At 40.9% G+C, this 19,393-nt stretch overlaps 1 protein-coding gene across 4 annotated transcripts in view; it reads left to right on the top strand.

Moving 5' to 3' along the window:
- Window positions 1–19,393, top strand: part of ctrip (E3 ubiquitin-protein ligase ctrip) — a 220,630-nt gene that overhangs the window by 25,997 nt on the left and 175,240 nt on the right. Inside the window, exon 1 of one of the 4 annotated variants that reach the window (XM_089249353.1) lies at window positions 18,517–18,797. The exons of 2 other annotated variants lie outside the window; for them this stretch is intronic. The gene's annotated coding sequence lies outside the window, so the exon portion shown is untranslated. Of the gene's footprint in view, window positions 1–18,516; window positions 18,798–19,393 lie in introns of those variants that run through there. One more of the 4 variants, XM_089249355.1, reaches the window with a different exon arrangement.

Below are 19,393 nucleotides of genomic sequence, written 5' to 3'. Positions count from 1 at the left end.
GCACCACCAGAGATAATCCTCACTCAGTCAATAACGATCTCATTTCTAGATGTTTGGCGTGGGGGCTACCAGAACGTGCTTCACTCTTAATTGATATGCGGCCATCTTTTGAACGGTTGTACCACTTTATAGGTGTGATGCCCATTTCTTAATCTCCGAAGTCGAACGTTGCGGATTATTTCCGACATGATAATTACCAAACTTCACAAAAAATGTAATGCAGTTCTGTTCAAGTTTTCCTGCCATCTTGCCAAAAACGAAAATTCGACTTCGCTCACTAAGGCCGAACACATACTGGGGAGTCGTTTAGAGACAAAGAGAGCGATTTCAAAAGAGAAAATACATCGAGATCAGAAATTAATTCTATATTTTTCGCCTGTGTCACTGTAATTTAAAAATGCTACATTAAAATTTTTTCTGAAAACTGTTCCAATATACAAGTTCTTTGCAAAAGTATCGGACCGTAATTTTTCGTGTACGAACCAATGGAAGGCGTGGTTAGGTGAACGTACGTAGACAATCCTAGTCGTAAATCTAATTTTTTCTTGCCTGCAGACGCTGTCAGTTAGCGGCAGAACCAAGGTTTCTAGAATATATAGTTCCAGAATATATATTCGGTAGAACGCCGAAGTGAAGAAGTGTAAGGCCGAACACATACTGGGGAGTCGACAAAGAACGAAGGCCCCTCTTCTCTTGTGGCCCCCAGGCCGTGCCCGGGTGGGCCCATGCGTTACGACGGCATTGCTTTCACTGCTCGAAGAGTCCGCTTCTTACTCTTTAACGCCTTTACTACAATCCTGAAATTCAAATTCGAATTTCTCTTTCAAAAGAGAAAATACATCGAGATCAGCATCGATGTCCCCTAACATACTGAGGAGGCAGAGGAGAGCGAAAATGACCGCAGGCGTTCTGAAGGGTAAAGAAGAAAAGCCTTTGAACGGAAACGTGACATCTCGCCAACTAGTAACCCTACCAGCCTGTTCATGCCAAATCAATCAGTTTGGCAATATTGGAGGATTCCGATAAACCAGCGGTTCTCAACCAGTGCACCGCAGATCCCCTTAGGGCTCCGTGGCCACTCGAGGAAAATAAATAAAAAAAAACAGTAAATTTGAAAAAAATATTTTTATTATTCAAAAATATTAATTAAGTCAGAAACTTTGATGAATAAATAAATAAAAATAGGCGTCTGGGCTCCGCCATAGAAATTACATACCGGAAAAGGGCTCCGTGGGTCAAAAAAGGTTGAGAAGCGCTGCAATAAACGCGTTAATCCTCAAAAGACTACAAGTCCTGTTTATATATGTTTTTAATGACTTCTTGTATCAAACCGTTGTTTCGAATATTATTGCACAATATGTATAAAGATTGAAATAATTATACTTCAATCAAGATAGAGAGGCAATACAATTAGTTAGACACTGAATAAAAATACATGCCTACAATCCGCAGAAGCTAATTTCGATACTTTCAAAAGAAAATATCACCGTTAATGAGATGAAGTTATCCATACACCTAGATGATAAAACCGTAATTTTTTTATGGCCAGCGTATCATTATGAAAATGATTGTTATTAGCGATAAATGTATACGTGGTCGTTAAGCACAAATTATCAGTGTGGATCCATTATTTATGAAATCCCAGAATTACAGATTCCTCCTATATGCAGGGCCGTCTTAAGAGCATCATGGGCCAAATGATTTTTCTGAGGCCCTACCAGGCAAATTCCCGAAAATCTCAACCACATCTCACTTTTGTGAAGCCTTTTTTATCTTTAGGTCCCACGGTCCTTGCCCTGGTGGGCCCATGCCTTACGACGGCACTGCTTATAACCGGCATGTTCTGTGCATAACCAATTTCAATGAACGCACGGATGCTGCAATCAACTGGTTTCGATTTTTTAAGAAATACAGAAATATGTATTGTGTGTGAAATGTTCATTATTTGCATCAGAAAAAAATCTTGTGCCTCTTTCATAACATACGACATTCCAATTCAAATCCACGGAAATAATAGATATTCAGTACAATAAAATAAAAGAGAAAAAACAGAAACCATGTTTCGACAATGTTAGTAAGCGATGAGCAATCATCACGGTGTTTATCCGTTTTCCTAAAAAACGGGATCTCAAACATTTTCCACCCGCGCCACCCATTTCCCTTATGAAGAGCCATTGGCGTACGCAAAGGGGGGATTTGGGGTTCTAACCCCCCAAGCCAAGATTCTAGTGTTATTTTGCCGGAAAAAACGTAAAACACCCAGAAGGAAAAACAAATTTGAACCCCCCCCCCCTCCCCGAGAAAATTGTGCCGTACGCCTATGTGAAGAGCAGTTGTAAGCAAAGCATTTCTTTGAAAAACCTTTGTCAGCACCACTGCGAAGCTGCACCCCTGACGAAGGTTGGCGCGCACAGTTTGAGAACCCCTGCTAATCCATCAACGTGTTGACAAATCCAGGGCCGTCATTCGAGGGAGGGGAGCTTTTGAAAATACAATAAAAATGGTATATATACATACAAATATATATATATATACCAGGGGCTCTGCGCCCCTGCAGCCTTTGGCGGCCAACTCCTCCCCCCCCCCTTCTCATCACAACATGTCTTGTTTATTTCGTCCCACTTCATCAGCGTTATGGAAAGGGACATGTGAACGCACCAACTTACTGAAGAAGCGAATTTTACAATAATAAAACAACATAAAACAAATGTGATTCATAAAGTAACCCCCAGAAAACTTGCCCATGGGGTCCCCAGACTCCAATTCGCTGAATTTTAGCGGGGCCCAGACTGGATTTATCTCTGGCTATCGATGTGTTGCAAATTTTACAATGTTAAACGACAGAAAAGAATGAGATTCATCCAGGGCCCCCAAAATGAAACCTGTAAACATGGGGCCCCGACTTGGAAGCTTGTTGGTCATTCCCCGCTGCAAGTGCCATGAAATAATTTTATTTGTATTCATTTTACCAACGAATAAAGTCCAAGGCCCCCAACAAATTACCTGGGACACCAGCTCGCATACTTTTAGTGGGGCCCCCAGATTGGCTTTATCTCGGGCTTTCGCTGTTGCAAATTCTAAAATGTTAAATAACAGAAAAAAATTAGATTCATCCAGGCTCCCAAAATTAAACGGTCCTCTGACTCGGAGCTTGTCATGCATCCCCCCTGTGAGTGCCACAGCAAATGTTCATTTGTATTCATTTTACCAACGAATAAATTCCAGGACCCCCCCCCCCCCCAGTTACTCGTGACCGAATTCGCAAATTTTATGGGGTCCCCAGACTGGATATATCTTGGGCTTCCGCTATCGCAAATTTTTCAATGTTAAAGCAGCAAGAAAACAGCGAGATCCATCAAGGACCCTGGAAATCAAACCTTTTAACTTCCCCATTAAGGTATGCGTGCAATCCCCAGGATACCCCGACCCTGTGTGCTGGGAGCACTGGTGTTATATGTATATTATACCTCTCGACATGGCCCCCCCCTCACAAGGGCAGGGCTGACAGGGGCCGGAAGATTCTTATCACTTTTTGATTTTTCACACTATAAATTAACCATAGAGGGCCCCGAAAAGCTGGTTTGGGGGCTTGCCGTCTATTTCAGTCTAGGCGCCCTGCTGTAGGATGTGGGAGCCTCTCCGTAAATGCACGTAACTAGGTCCCGATGGGTCAAATGTTTCCCGAATATGCTAGAGTTAAATGAATACTTGACCCAAAATCACACTAATTTTCTACTCAATACTGAACATGTTCTTAGAAGTTCAAAAAAATTTGTAGAGATTTTTCCAGGAACGTCATTTTAACGTTTTCCAGGGTGGGGGAGAAGGCAAAGAGAGAAAACACAAATGAACTCAATGTATGTATATCTACTCTATAATATAAAACCCAAACTCGAAAAGTGACTGTTTCTAAGCAACCGAAATTAGTGACGATTTCATTTTACGGAAGTGGGTGACGTTTTTTGAGTGGCGGAAATCTGTTACGTTTTTCTGTTACGGAAATCGGTTACGATTTTGGGTCAAGTATTCATTTAACTCTAGCATATTCGGGAAACATTTGACCCATCGGGACCAAGTTACGTGCATTTACGGAGAGGCTCCCACATCCTACAGCAGGGCGCCTAGACTGAAATAGACGGCAAGCCCCCAAACCAGCTTTTCGGGGCCCTCTATGGTTAATTTATAGTGTGAAAAATCAAAAAGTGATAAGAATCTTCCGGCCAGCCCTGCCCTTGTGAGGGGGGGCATGTTGAGAGGTATAATATACATATAACACCAGTGCTCCCAACACACAGGGCCGGGGTACCCGGGGGATTGCACGTATACCTTAATGGGGAAGTTAAAAGGTTTGATTTCCAGGGTCCTTGATGGATCTCGCTGTTTTCTTGCTGCTTTAACATTGAAAAATTTGCGATAGCGGAAGCCCAAGATATATCCAGTCTGGGGACCCCATAAAATTTGCGAATTCGGTCACGAGTAACTGGGGAGGGGGTCCTGGAATTTATTCGTTGGTAAAATGAATACAAATGAACATTTGCTGTGGCACTCACAGGGGGGATGTATGACAAGCTCCGAGTCAGAGGACCGTTTAATTTTGGGAGCCTGGATGAATCTAATTTTTTTCTGTTATTTAACATTTTAGAATTTGCAACAGCGAAAGCCCGAGATAAAGCCAATCTGGGGGCCCCACTAAAAGTATGCGAGCTGGTGTCCCAGGTAATTTGTTGGGGGCCTTGGACTTTATTCGTTGGTAAAATGAATACAAATAAAAATATTTCATGGCACTTGCAGCGGGGAATGACCAACAAGCTTCCAAGTCGGTGCCCCATGTTTACAGGTTTCATTTTGGGGGCCCTGGATGAATCTCATTCTTTTCTGTCGTTTAACATTGTAAAATTTGCAACACATCGATAGCCAGAGATAAATCCAGTCTGGGCCCCGCTAAAATTCAGCGAATTGGAGTCTGGGGACCCCATGGGCAAGTTTTCTGGGGGTTACTTTATGAATCACATTTGTTTTATGTTGTTTTATTATTGTAAAATTCGCTTCTTCAGTAAGTTGGTGCGTTCACATGTCCCTTTCCATAACGCTGATGAAGTGGGACGAAATAAACAAGACATGTTGTGATGAGAAGGGGGGGGGGGAGGAGTTGGCCGCCAAAGGCTGCAGGGGCGCAGAGCCCCTGGTATATATATATATATTTGTATGTATATATACCATTTTTATTGTATTTTCAAAAGCTCCCCTCCCTCGAATGACGGCCCTGGATTTGTCAACACGTTGATGGATTAGCAGGGGTTCTCAAACTGTGCGCGCCAACCTTCGTCAGGGGTGCAGCTTCGCAGTGGTGCTGACAAAGGTTTTTCAAAGAAATGCTTTGCTTACAACTGCTCTTCACATAGGCGTACGGCACAATTTTCTCGGGGAGGGGGGGGGGGTTCAAATTTGTTTTTCCTTCTGGGTGTTTTACGTTTTTTCCGGCAAAATAACACTAGAATCTTGGCTTGGGGGGTTAGAACCCCAAATCCCCCCTTTGCGTACGCCAATGGCTCTTCATAAGGGAAATGGGTGGCGCGGGTGGAAAATGTTTGAGATCCCGTTTTTTAGGAAAACGGATAAACACCGTGATGATTGCTCATCGCTTACTAACATTGTCGAAACATGGTTTCTGTTTTTTCTCTTTTATTTTATTGTACTGAATATCTATTATTTCCGTGGATTTGAATTGGAATGTCGTATGTTATGAAAGAGGCACAAGATTTTTTTCTGATGCAAATAATGAACATTTCACACACAATACATATTTCTGTATTTCTTAAAAAATCGAAACCAGTTGATTGCAGCATCCGTGCGTTCATTGAAATTGGTTATGCACAGAACATGCCGGTTATAAGCAGTGCCGTCGTAAGGCATGGGCCCACCAGGGCAAGGACCGTGGGACCTAAAGATAAAAAAGGCTTCACAAAAGTGAGATGTGGTTGAGATTTTCGGGAATTTGCCTGGTAGGGCCTCAGAAAAATCATTTGGCCCATGATGCTCTTAAGACGGCCCTGCATATAGGAGGAATCTGTAATTCTGGGATTTCATAAATAATGGATCCACACTGATAATTTGTGCTTAACGACCACGTATACATTTATCGCTAATAACAATCATTTTCATAATGATACGCTGGCCATAAAAAAATTACGGTTTTATCATCTAGGTGTATGGATAACTTCATCTCATTAACGATGATATTTTCTTTTGAAAGTATCGAAATTAGCTTCTGCGGATTGTAGGCATGTATTTTTATTCAGTGTCTAACTAATTGTATTGCCTCTCTATCTTGATTGAAGTATAATTATTTCAATCTTTATACATATTGTGCAATAATATTCGAAACAACGGTTTGATACAAGAAGTCATTAAAAACATATATAAACAGGACTTGTAGTCTTTTGAGGATTAACGCGTTTATTGCAGCGCTTCTCAACCTTTTTTGACCCACGGAGCCCTTTTCCGGTATGTAATTTCTATGGCGGAGCCCAGACGCCTATTTTTATTTATTTATTCATCAAAGTTTCTGACTTAATTAATATTTTTGAATAATAAAAATATTTTTTTCAAATTTACTGTTTTTTTTTATTTATTTTCCTCGAGTGGCCACGGAGCCCTAAGGGGATCTGCGGTGCACTGGTTGAGAACCGCTGGTTTATCGGAATCCTCCAATATTGCCAAACTGATTGATTTGGCATGAACAGGCTGGTAGGGTTACTAGTTGGCGAGATGTCACGTTTCCGTTCAAAGGCTTTTCTTCTTTACCCTTCAGAACGCCTGCGGTCATTTTCGCTCTCCTCTGCCTCCTCAGTATGTTAGGGGACATCGATGCTGATCTCGATGTATTTTCTCTTTTGAAAGAGAAATTCGAATTTGAATTTCAGGATTGTAGTAAAGGCGTTAAAGAGTAAGAAGCGGACTCTTCGAGCAGTGAAAGCAATGCCGTCGTAACGCATGGGCCCACCCGGGCACGGCCTGGGGGCCACAAGAGAAGAGGGGCCTTCGTTCTTTGTCGACTCCCCAGTATGTGTTCGGCCTTACACTTCTTCACTTCGGCGTTCTACCGAATATATATTCTGGAACTATATATTCTAGAAACCTTGGTTCTGCCGCTAACTGACAGCGTCTGCAGGCAAGAAAAAATTAGATTTACGACTAGGATTGTCTACGTACGTTCACCTAACCACGCCTTCCATTGGTTCGTACACGAAAAATTACGGTCCGATACTTTTGCAAAGAACTTGTATATTGGAACAGTTTTCAGAAAAAATTTTAATGTAGCATTTTTAAATTACAGTGACACAGGCGAAAAATATAGAATTAATTTAATTAACATTAGATAAAAAATATAATTTTCGCCCATGATGTGTTATGTTCAAAAGGGATAGCATTCATATTGAATCGCACGTCATATTTGCCTTGAAAGACGATTATCTACTGCGTAAAGTCGCCTTGAGATTTTATTTTAAAACGTCAGCTGTACACGTAGAACTTCATCTTAATGCTTATCAACATTTCGTGACGGGTTGTTTTATTTCAAGATATATCGGAAGTAGTTACCTCTACCTCGTGCGTACCTGTGCCGCCATTCATAATATTTTTGTTTCTGAAGGAATATACTGTAATCTTCTAGGGTTGGCCGTTATCTCTTATGTTTGTGTGAACGCGTGTCGAGAAGACGACTTATTTCAAGTTGCGAACAAAATTTTATTTATGTATAACACAATTCACAAACTGTCTTTGTTTTACGTACGGCATGATGAACCTCAGTTGTGTAAAATTCGTTTTCTCGCGGTACCGAAAGATAATGCTGGGATTTCATTTGCAGAGTCGTAAGTAATCGAGAAGATTATCACTTAAAAAAACAATCGAATATAATTGTGGGATCTCAACTAAAACCATACTTCTGATTTAAAATTCTTGTCATTGATTCGGTTACAGTAATTTTTTACTGTAATCTGATCTACGGTAATTTTATTGCCGTTTGTGTTGTACCTCTGTGTCAGAAAATATTCTGAATAAAATTCCGTCAGTTCTAAATGTAAACTACAAAAAGTGATCATCTATAGCAGTTATTCTAAAAAAAGTAAAACATTTATTTTGCAAATTTCATTGATTCGATATCTACAGATTCAATTACTGCTTTTAGACCAGCGGTTTCCCAACCTGTGCTCTGCAACCACTCCAGGAAGATAAAGTAAATCAATAAATCCAGTAAATTAAAAAAAGAGGCCAAAAGGGTCAGAAACAACAAAGACCATCGATTTTCAATCGCTAGCAAAAGCAATCCTGATAATCATAGAATAATAAAATAACAATCCAAATTCAATCATAGCAAATCCTGACCTGCGTCTAGAGGCATGTAGTTAGCCCCAAAGCAGAATGTGCCAAAATGTGCAACGTACGTCGCAGAACAATTACCGCTACTGCAGAACAATTTGGAAGAATTTTAAGAAAAAGTGCAAAAAAACTCTTACATGAATGGGGATTTTTACCGTACAACATTTCCAGTCAGCCGAGGGCTCGTCGCAGGACAGTGCTAAGCCTTCGGCATTGGGAGCAGTTATATAGTTCTGATGATCGACATCGGAGGGTGATCCCGCCCAGCACGAGAGGTTGGTCGAAATCGCGTCTCACGACTTTAAAGTCAACTAAAACGACCGAGTGCAATTTGTACCAAATGGTCCAAGAGTTTAAAAAGCTGATTAGTGCAACTCGTACACATTCGGCTATAGGTCAAAAATGTGACTAAGTACCAAACTTTCTTCCCAGCCCTCTTGACTAGTGGACCTGTAATTTTATTCTAATATGTCGATGTATTACAACATACATTATCCCCGAGGATCCTTTTTTCCTTATTTACAAAAGTAATCTACACATTTCTCGAATATTGCAAAAATTCGATACACGAAAAGTCCGCGTCTTACAAACACTCACTTCGCGAAAAGTCCGCGTCTTACAAACACTCACTTTGCGAAAAGTCCGCGTCTTACAAACACTCACTTCGCGAAAAGTCCGCGTCTTACACTGACATCTTTATGCATCCTACGGCACCCAACACATTTCCTGTAATTATTCTTAGTCACTTTCACTCAGGGCCGTCTTAAGAGCATCATGGGCCCCCGGGCCAAGTCGTTTTTCTGAGGCCCTACCTGATAAATTCTAGAAAACTTCAACTGAATCTCATTTTTGTAAGGCCCCTCTTCTCTTGTGGCCCCCCAGGCCGTGCCCGGGTGGGCCCATGCGTTACGACGGCATTGCTTTCACTGCTCGAAGAGTCCGCTTCTTACTCTTTAACGCCTTTACTACAATCCTGAAATTCAAATTCGAATAACACATTCCTACAATCCGAAAGTTACGTTTGTCACCAAACTCCCAAGGCATCTTGTCTAGTCACCATAATTGGTATTAGATCTGTCTCGATAATTCCCTCTGGAACATCTTACAGACGCTAGCTGTACACAAGCGTTTTGTTGACCACTTCTCTTTCTTGCTCCTATTTCGGCTGTGACAGTTTACATACCTTTTCTCATTTACACGGTCGACCAACTTGTGGCCTTGTCTACAACTCTTGCAGCATTCCTCTGCTTTTCACCTCTTTGCCATGTGGCCAAAACGCCAGCACCTTGTAGAGTCCCACAATGGTGGTCGGCTGAAGTTGGTTTTCTGTGGTTCCCAACTTCAAGGCGCGAATGCGAGCCGATCTCCCCGTTAAAAAGTCTCGCCACAGAGAGCAACAGGCCTACAACTTTACAAATATTCAATCATTACACTTCACTCACAATTTGAAGTATAGATGGCAGCACTGAAATATCATACACAACACTAGCTACACACTCAGACTGTTAGGTGTACACACTCACTTTGTTCCAGACTCTGCCATGAAGCTGGGCTGGAAGAGATCTCGGCAACGGGATAAGTCCGGTGGCAGAGACCCTGGCGTTCATTCATTCAGCACCTTGTAGAGGCTTGACATTCTCTAACAACACAGTCACTGGTTTATGCTGGTCACAGCCAGCATAAACAAATCATCTTTGAGTTATGCTAGTGAAAGTCACGGGTTCTACCGACAGTATCCAATTAGTCCCTCTCTCTCCCGTTCTAAACTTCGAGATCACTCTAGCATTTCCCGGCTGATCCAGATTTACGCCCTTTCGAAAGGAGACTAATAGCTCCACCTCCTAGACCACGACTTTTGTGTCGAGTCTACTCACTGCGGAGGCCTCGTACTTTCTCTTCAAGCCCTCGTCCTTTTCCAGGGCTTTTTTAATTAATTTCTTCCTGGTCATCCAGGAAGAAACCATGACCGCACCATTTCTCATCGGCCAGAAGTCTCTGATTCTCACTCCTCTTTACACTGATTTTTTTTTAATGTGATCAGCACGTATTCCCAAGAGATCGTTACGATCTGTACAGGGAATTTGTTAGTGTGTTAGTAGACATCCATGGCCGAACCGGGATTCGAACTCAGACCTGCACAGTCAGAAGCTAGCTCCCTAACCACTAGACTGCCAGGCGGCAGATTATAACTCTTTTTCAGAGAGTCCAATTCGTTTTCTTCAGATTATCTTGGTTTAATCACTACTAAGTTTCTGACCTCAATCGACGCTGCTTTGATTTTATCAGTCACTTCCACTTCAAATGTTCCTTCCGATTCCTTGATCTGTCATCCACCTCATTACGCTAAATATCATTTTGCCGCCCCCTGATGTTGGCGATGATATAATCTAACTCAATTGATTCCTTTCAGGCCCTGAATCTTCCCTCTCCAACATATTCGATTTATCTTGAAATGATTTCTCAAGACAGGTATCCATATCTCTCATCTCCCTACGCATTGAGACTTTCCAGTGGTACAACTCATGAACTCAGTCATGTTTGTACCATTTCGCTTTTTTGCTTCTTGAGCCACGTTCAACTCCTCGGAGTTTTTCAATGCCGTGCAATAATTGTTTATTTTTGTACAATTCTTGATCCAAAAGTCTGTCTTTTCCGTGTCGTGGAGGTAAAGGAAATATGCAAGTATTGACAATGCAAAAGTTCACGATTTTCAGAGGTTCCAGAGGTGTTTTTTTCTTCAGTTCCCACTTTATAATGCCTCTCACGTAATGAGAAAGGCTCCTGGATGTTGGTCCCTTTGCCGTTTTTGTATATCTTATAAGTTATGCTGAGAAGCCTAATTCACAGGTAGGTACCTTTCCATTATAAAGGGCCGTTGTAAAAATGAAGTACCGTTATTTCCTGATGCGATCCTATCTCGGAGTGGACTCTACATAGGACCACAGAAGGTTCACGTGTAACATATTGTAAAGCAGGGATTTACAAATCTCGGGTTCTAGGTCGCCATTGCGACTTCGCGGTAGTGTCCGAAATTTCCTATGTATGATGACTAAATTGGAGTCAGGACAACGCAAAATTTTCGGAATTTGTCATCAACTCTGCTTGTATGGAAAAAGTCGTTAAGTCTTGGACGAGTCAAAGAATACGCAATTTTTTTTTGTTTGTAAAAATGCCTGGTTTCTATAAAATTTGGCTAGTGCCTAAATAAAACACATGCAGAATACACACATCTTTGGGCATGCTGCAGAATTTTAGCAATAAGTTGGAGTCTTGAGATATGATAGAAAATACCGATCAGGGGTGACGATCACAAAAAAACCTATACAGTCTAATCCCGTTATAACAAACTCCAAGAGACCGGTCAAATCCTTTCGTTATAAAGGAATTCTACGTTTTTGCATTGTTCCTATGTAAACTTATCTGGGGGATTTAAAAAGTGTTCGTTAAAACGACATTCTTTTTTCACTGTAACGGTATTCGCTAAAACGGGATTTGACTGTATCTATATTGCTAAGAGCCATTGAATCCTTTTGATATTCTAAAGCAGATAAAAATAGCGAAAGAGCAAACAAGTACATCATTTACGTTCACTCATCAGATTAATTTTTTTTATAATTGTTTTGATTTGAAAAATTTTTAGTACCAAGATTATGAAGTGAATGTTAATCTGCAGTCTTCAAAAAATATGCATTAGCTTAGCCAATGAAACTCGATATCGCATCTGAACTGGGCTTTTAAATTCCGAAAATTCCTAATATGAAAATTCTACTCTAATTGAATTCGTATTTTAAACTGACTTGAAGAATAGCTTGACTAAATCTTGGTTTTATTTAAGATAAAATATATATGTAATTAATTAATTAAGTCTTAATTATTAATCTAATTATTAATAAGACTTAATTTATTAGATTATTAAGAAAACAAAAAAGTGAGGGGGGGGACCGCTCCGATGAAGATTAATAATTAAAATGAAGTGTTATTATAGAGTATAACTCATTTGCTCATACGCGACAAAAATTCGCGCTTATGCGGATTATAATCGAAGTTTTTGAAACTGTGCTAAGAAAATTAAGGGGTTTCGTTTTCTCACTCTGTTCCATAAATAAATACTCGGGTATATGCACCTTGCCAGGATTGCTGAAAATAAATCCGGAAGGAGCGCTCTCTTTCACCTTCGCTGTGTTTCGAAAACCATCTACTCGAAAAAAAAACAATGCAATATTAGAGGGAGATTATATTTTGACAGATTTATGAAATAAGTGCGTTTACTCCTTGTCCAATGGTGAGTAGTATATGTAAAATTTTGTGAAAAATCAAAGTGCTGCTTGACATTTTTTTTATCAAATGTATCATGATCACCTCGTTAGTACCCAGTCGGTTTTGCTTCTACGGTAAGGGATGTGAACGTTGTCTATCTACTACTACGAAAACGCCCATGCACCTCGTAAACATTCCTGTGACCGCATGACTTCAATGAATTTGTGCATATCGGAATGTTCTGTGGTGGGTACCTAATGTGAAGTTTGTTTCTGAGGAATGCTATGTGTTTAAAAAAGTGCTGCCACCTGTCTTCTGCAGCATCAACTCGGTAGGTTATTTTGCCTGTTGTATCATTCGTGAACTTTAAATGTTGTAGTCCCGATTTCTTCTCTATTGTTCGTTCGTAGCGTATTTGGATTTCCAAAAAGCATTTGATTGGGTCCATCAAGGTTAACTCTTGATTCGTTTGCATGAAATCGGGATAGGAGAGATTTTGTTGAATTGAATGCGTTCGTAGTTGTGACAACAACGGGTTGTAATGAATGGTTAATTTACTGATTGGACGACTCGGGACTCTCAAGGGAGTGCCTTAGGTCACATAGGTCCTATGTTTTCGATTTTTATCAACTAATTCGATAATGATATCCACTACTACACCGTATACGCACGTAAGTAAATATTCTGGTGTTCATACAGAATTAATGCAAACCGGAAAGTGATACGATTGCGGTTTGGGCAGATGACTGGAGCATCACTTTCAACGCTGACAAGTGCACTTTGGTTCAAACAACCCACGTTTCACTCCCGGATGCAACTAGGCTTACCACTTTTTCTCACCGATTTGGGGGGTCAAGTTCTCTGAACGTTAAAGATAATCTTTTACAGGAAAGTCCATGTGAACATTGATATTCGTAAAATTCTGCAAATGTATCTTTCGGTACACTGCCCCATCGTAAAATATTTTGTAAAGAATGTAAATTTCAGGAATTTGCACAAAATTCGGGTTTGAATCCCCCCGTTGCGCACAATTTCTTCGAATAAGAACGATCAATACTGCGTTACTGTGATAAGTGGTTAAGAAAGACGAAAGTAATGACGGGTTTTATACTTAAACATGTTGTTTCTTCATCTCTTTAAAGGCATCTTTTCGCCTCGTAGTTTGTCCTTATCTCAATTCATTGTGCTCCATTTATTTTGGGGACACTTAATTTTTTTAATAGGAATTTTTTCAGTTACATTGTTGGGCCTCTATGCAGCCATGTGGTCACTGTGATCGCGAATCCATCCCAGGGCCTGGGTTCGAACCCTACCGGCGACACAGTGATAGTCGGCTAAAGTTGGTTTTCTGTGGTTCCCAACTTTGAGGCGCGAATGCGAACCGATCTCCCCGTTAAAGTCTTGTCACAGAAAGCAACAGTTCTATTACAGTATAGATATATATACGTTGCACTTCACTCATAGCTTCAAAAATAGATACTGTTATGTACGCATGCACTCTTCCGGTACGACTCATTCGTTAGAAATTGCCCCTTTTGGTAGACCAGAGTTGTGCTCTGTTTGAAAGAAAGGCACTTCGTTAGCAGCACCAGCATAACGCATGGCTATGATAACAAATATTAGGGCCACGCATACACACGCACTTAACTAGTTCCTGTGTGTAACCAATGCTTTAGAAATTCCTCAGAAGAATTTTTATGTGAGGTATGTACGGTCAAGTAGTAGTCACCTCGTTGGGCCTGTGTTAATGGGCTTAAAAATATTGAAAGTATTGGGAGGAGGGGGAGTAAACCCAATATTTCTATTGGTATTATGAAGATTCGGCAAATAGTGATTGGGGAAGACGCTAGGACCCATGGACCGGATAAAAGTTAACGCATATGCCCGTATAGGCCCTGGAATTTGTATTAAAAAAAAGCCGAAAACCATCAATTAAGTTGATTTATAAAATATTTTCTCATTTTGCCTATGTTTACGGAATATTGGTTAACTCGATGGGTTCGGTTTCAAGAGAAGTGGGTCACTGCAGTATTCGTTTTCCGCTCATGAAATTTATCGATATAGTTAGTGTTTTGGAGCGTGAAATACATGTTGTGTTGGAGAAAGATATTTTTTCTGCTCAAGAATGCGATACAGTGTAAATGTTTGAAAGGAAGTTGACTACCTAAAACTTTTTACAGTCGACCCTCGTTATAACGACCCCACGTTATAGCGACTATTCCATTACGACGACTGGTAAGATAAGTCCCAAATGTTTTCCTTTCAATATAACGTCATTTTTTAACAGGACGAGTGGGGTCATTATAACAGCATCGTCTGTATTATTTCAGTTATCGTTATCAGGCGTTTTTATTATTGAAGTACATCACTATTTCTTGCAAACAAACAAATAGAAGCTAATGGGGGTAATCGGGAATCAAAGCGATAGGGAGTTGCTCCAGAGCAACTTAAACAGGATTGCAGCATGGGCAAATGAATGGAGCATGACGTTTAGCGTTGATAAGTGCATGGTTGCTCATTTTGGTTCGAACAACCCACGGTTCTCTTAGGAGTTGAATGGAGTTATTGTTCTGGATGCAACTAGGATCACCGATTTGGGAATTCTCATTGACGAGCGACTTGGGTTTTCTGAACATTGTTCAGCAGCGGTCAAAAAAACGAATAGAATTCTTGGTCTCATTTTCAAAAAGGTCTCTTCGCGTTCTCCTAAAGTCATTCTTCCGCTTTTCCGAGTCTTAGTTCGTCCGGGACTGGAATATGCAGTAAGGCTTTGGAGACCATACTTACAGAGGAACATAGACTTGGTTGAAGGGGTGCTGAGGAGAGCTACGCTTGTCCTTATTGGCACACGGGGCTTGAAGAGAAACTACATTTCTTGAATATGTTTACATTTGATGAACGCAGGTGTCGGGGAGATATGATCGAAGTGTCCAAAATTTTCAATGGGATGGATAGGATGGACCATGAACCGCCAATCGACTGCTTTCACTAGGGGACAATGCGAGGTTATGGTGTCGCAGGGAATTTTTCTCTAATAAAGTTGTTAACAAATGGAATAGCTTACTTGGGCCTTGTAACCAAACTTTCTCGGGTATCACGGTGTGCTGGCGATATAGATGTGTTCCTGCTGCCAATACTTCGAAGTGGTTCTTTCATGGATATCTACTAGCCCACTGTGTCCCAATCTTTTTGATGTCGTGGACCCCCTTGTAGCGCCAGCAGACCGATTTCGACACCACCCTCCCATAAAATGTAGTGGTTTTTTTTTTGTTTTTTTTTAATGATTTGTGTATCGTATCATAGTACAAAATGTGTCATTCATTCCAATGGTACTGAAAGAGAAATAATCCCATGGACCCGTTACGAAGTACTCAAGGCCCCCCACCCCGGGAGCCGTTGGTCCCAAAAGTGAAAAGCACTGGTTTATGTTGTGAGCTGCATTGTCAAGGTCGTCGCTTTATACAGTCCACTGGAAACTACCACGAGCGAAAACGAGTCTTGCTCAGCTATGGGGAGAAACTTTTTGCAGGGGGAAAATAAGTCAAATAAGACTTGAGTTAGCGCTCATTAATGTGCAATCCTGGGTTCGATTTCCAGTTGGGACATACAGATGTCGTTTGCCAGCCATTCAGAATTGGTTTCTATAAATGCGTACAGAGCAAGTTTAAGGGATATAAATATTTTTCTGAATTAATTCTGGGGGCGCTCGTCCTTGGTGTCTGCAAAATACTGTGGGCGCTCGAGCACCTTAGATTCGCATTGGGTAACATATCTTCCTGGGGGCGGCCGCATGGGGCACCGCTCTAGCAGGAGTGCTAAATACTTGTTGGAAGAGCAAAAAAAAAAAACCAGCTTTTTCGACCAAAAAAATGAAAAAAAACGTCGGGGAGCCAAAATAGGTCACGCATGGGTAGGGCTAGAACTGGGGGAGGGGCAACTGCAACGGGTGACAAACCAGGGTAACAAAAACATGGTAATTTTGTGAAAAATGAGTAATTTTGCGGGAAGCGAAGTAATCTAGTTAATATACACAAAAGAAATGAAATTCCAAATTTATGGTTTCATTAATTTTTATTTTACGAGTCCGTTTTTCAGGTACAGAATTTTGTGAAGGGTCCGTTTTTCAGATCCGGAATTTTGTGAAGGGTCCGGAAAGCGGGCCCAAATGTTGGCTGGGTGCAAACATCTGATATTGGAAGAAGAGTGAATTTTCACAATTTGCAAAAACCATTACCGATGGCAACTGCTAAACTTGAATGATGTATTCCCGCGTATACTTCATCCGCCCGTATCTCCGCCCATGGGAAAGACATGTTATCAGGATAAGAAAACTTACAATGGGATCTGGGCTCGTCAATGCCGAAATGAGAGGGTTTTAAGAACCCGAGACATTTCGGAATTTCCAAAATGTAGACGAGATATCTCGGGATTGTCATTTATTTCTTTTTACAAAATAAGGTTTGAGATTGCGAGCCACGTCAGATGATTCAGGGGGGGGGGGAAAGAAATGGGTTAATTATGTATGGTTTTAGATCATATATGCTCAACCCCTAGCCCAAATGTAGCTCGCAACCTGAAACATTATTTTGTTAAAATTAATTCAGCGGCAGATTTCTAGATTACTCAAGTTACCCACGGCATATTCCCAAGTCACTCAAGTGACCCGCTGCTCAGTTCCAGAGCACTGAAATAGGCCGTGGCATATTTTCAGATCACATAAATGCAGTTTCATATCACTTAAGTATACCGCGGCACGTTTCTTTCAAGTGACCGATGGCCCGTTCATGGAACATTTAAGTGATCCGTGGCATATTTACAGATCACTTGAATGAACCAACGTCACAGTTCCAAAACACTGGTGATTCGCGGCACATTTAGTGATCACCTAAGTGACCTGTGGTACAGTTCCAGAGCACTTAAGTGCCCTTGAAATCGTTGTTATTTACAGATCCCTAAAGCGACTCGCGGCACATTAAGAGATCACTTGAAAAACCAGTGGTACAGTTTTAGATCACTTGAGCAGCTCGCGGTAGATTCCTATAAACTATAAATCACTTAGGAGACCAGCGGTATACTTCCAGATCGCTGAAGTAGTCCGCGGCACATTTACGGATCGTTTAAGTAACCCATGGCACTGTTCTAGATTACTTAAGTGGCTCGCAAACTCATAAAGGTTGTGCACCCAAGGCCGTAGCGTGCTTTCTCGGGAAGGGGCTTGGCAAACTTTTCTTGAGGTTACGTGAAAAGTTATCATGCAAAACAAATGCGATTTCTTTTGTGAGCGCCCCCCTCCTCATTCGGCCCTGGCTGCCCCAGGTTACTTATTTGCACCCCTGGTTTAGATACCCACTCCCGCAAATCACGGAACAAGATTTCATGATCATGGGTGCCCTGCATGGACACAAGACCCTTCGAGTCCCCGCGACAGTGCCGTCTTAACGCATTGGTCCCACCGGGCACCTCGCGAAAAAAGGGCCGCAAAAAAAAATGAAATATAGTTGAAATTTTCGAGAATTTGCCAGAGGTAAAGGCCTCAGAAAAATCACTTGGCCCGGGGGCCCATGATGCTCTCAAGACCGCCCTGCCCCGCGAAATCAATTTTTTTATTCATGAATTGAAAAAAAAAAAGGTCGACTGGCTGGTCCCATTTTCTTAAGAAAAAAGAATACATATATCTTGTATAACCGTCACATCATAATCTACATTTTCTTGCGTAATAAGGCGCATAATAATAACGCCTGCGGTGGAAAAGAAAGGAACGCTCTCTCCTTCCTACCTACGAAGCTTTCTGTTGGTCAGCTGTTTCAGTTTGGGGGGGGGGGGAAAGAAGGAAGAAAAGTCACAAGAAAAAACGACGCGCACGCGCGCTGGGATTGAAACGATTTTATCGTGATTGTTGTATGTGTGAGTGAGTGAGTGCATCATCGATAGCTGCTGCTGGTGTGTGTTTTGCGTTTCGGGGCGAAAACGTTTAAAAAGCGTTTTCCTTTATATTTTGTTTCTTTTTATGTAATATGTGAAGCGCGTTTCGATGGTTCGCGAAATTGCGGGATAAACGCTGTGTGAGAACTGACTCGAGACTGGATAATAATTACATTCGAACTTGTTTGTTCTCGTCCAAACTATTGTTTGTGGATTCAAACAGTATCCTCGATTCTCGGGTAAGCCTATTTTACACTGAGATAGAAGAAAAAAAAAATTATATATTATACAGCATTTCTCTCTCTACATGTACTCTCTCTCCATTCTTGATTTGTATTGATTGTATAATTCGTGGAATCTATAGCCACCATATGACGGGCATATTATTATACTTACTGTGATTATTCCTGGTAATAGGTGCTTGTGTAATTTTCCGATTGAGAAATCGCTATTGGATTTTGAGTTGACTTATTGTGTTGTATTTCGTGGACCGAAAAGAAAATTGATTTTGTAATTTCGTGGGAGGGGGAATAAGCCGTGATTTGTTAAGTGCTCGAATAACTTTCATATGTTTAATTAGTGTAGAGTTCCGATTTCATATCCTTTAAATCGTCATTACTTTGTCATGTAATTTGAATATATATTTTTTCAATACCTTAACTTTTTCTAAGAGTGAATTTCGATGAGTGATTTTTTTTTTTTTTAAGTTTTTTCCCTTTCCTTCAACTTTACAGTTTTTAGGAACAAGATAAGAAGAAAGGCATTTACCCTCAGTCAGGAACTGAAAGCATAACATAGCCATCTATGTTTGCAAATATTTTATTGCATGTTTGAT

This window comes from Pholcus phalangioides, unplaced genomic scaffold (assembly GCF_987345545.1).
Source record: "Pholcus phalangioides strain wild (caught in Gottingen) unplaced genomic scaffold, Ppha-v1.0 ptg000022l_1, whole genome shotgun sequence".
Classification (NCBI taxonomy): Eukaryota; Metazoa; Arthropoda; class Arachnida; order Araneae; family Pholcidae; genus Pholcus; species Pholcus phalangioides.
This window is presented reverse-complemented; position numbering and strand designations above follow the sequence as displayed.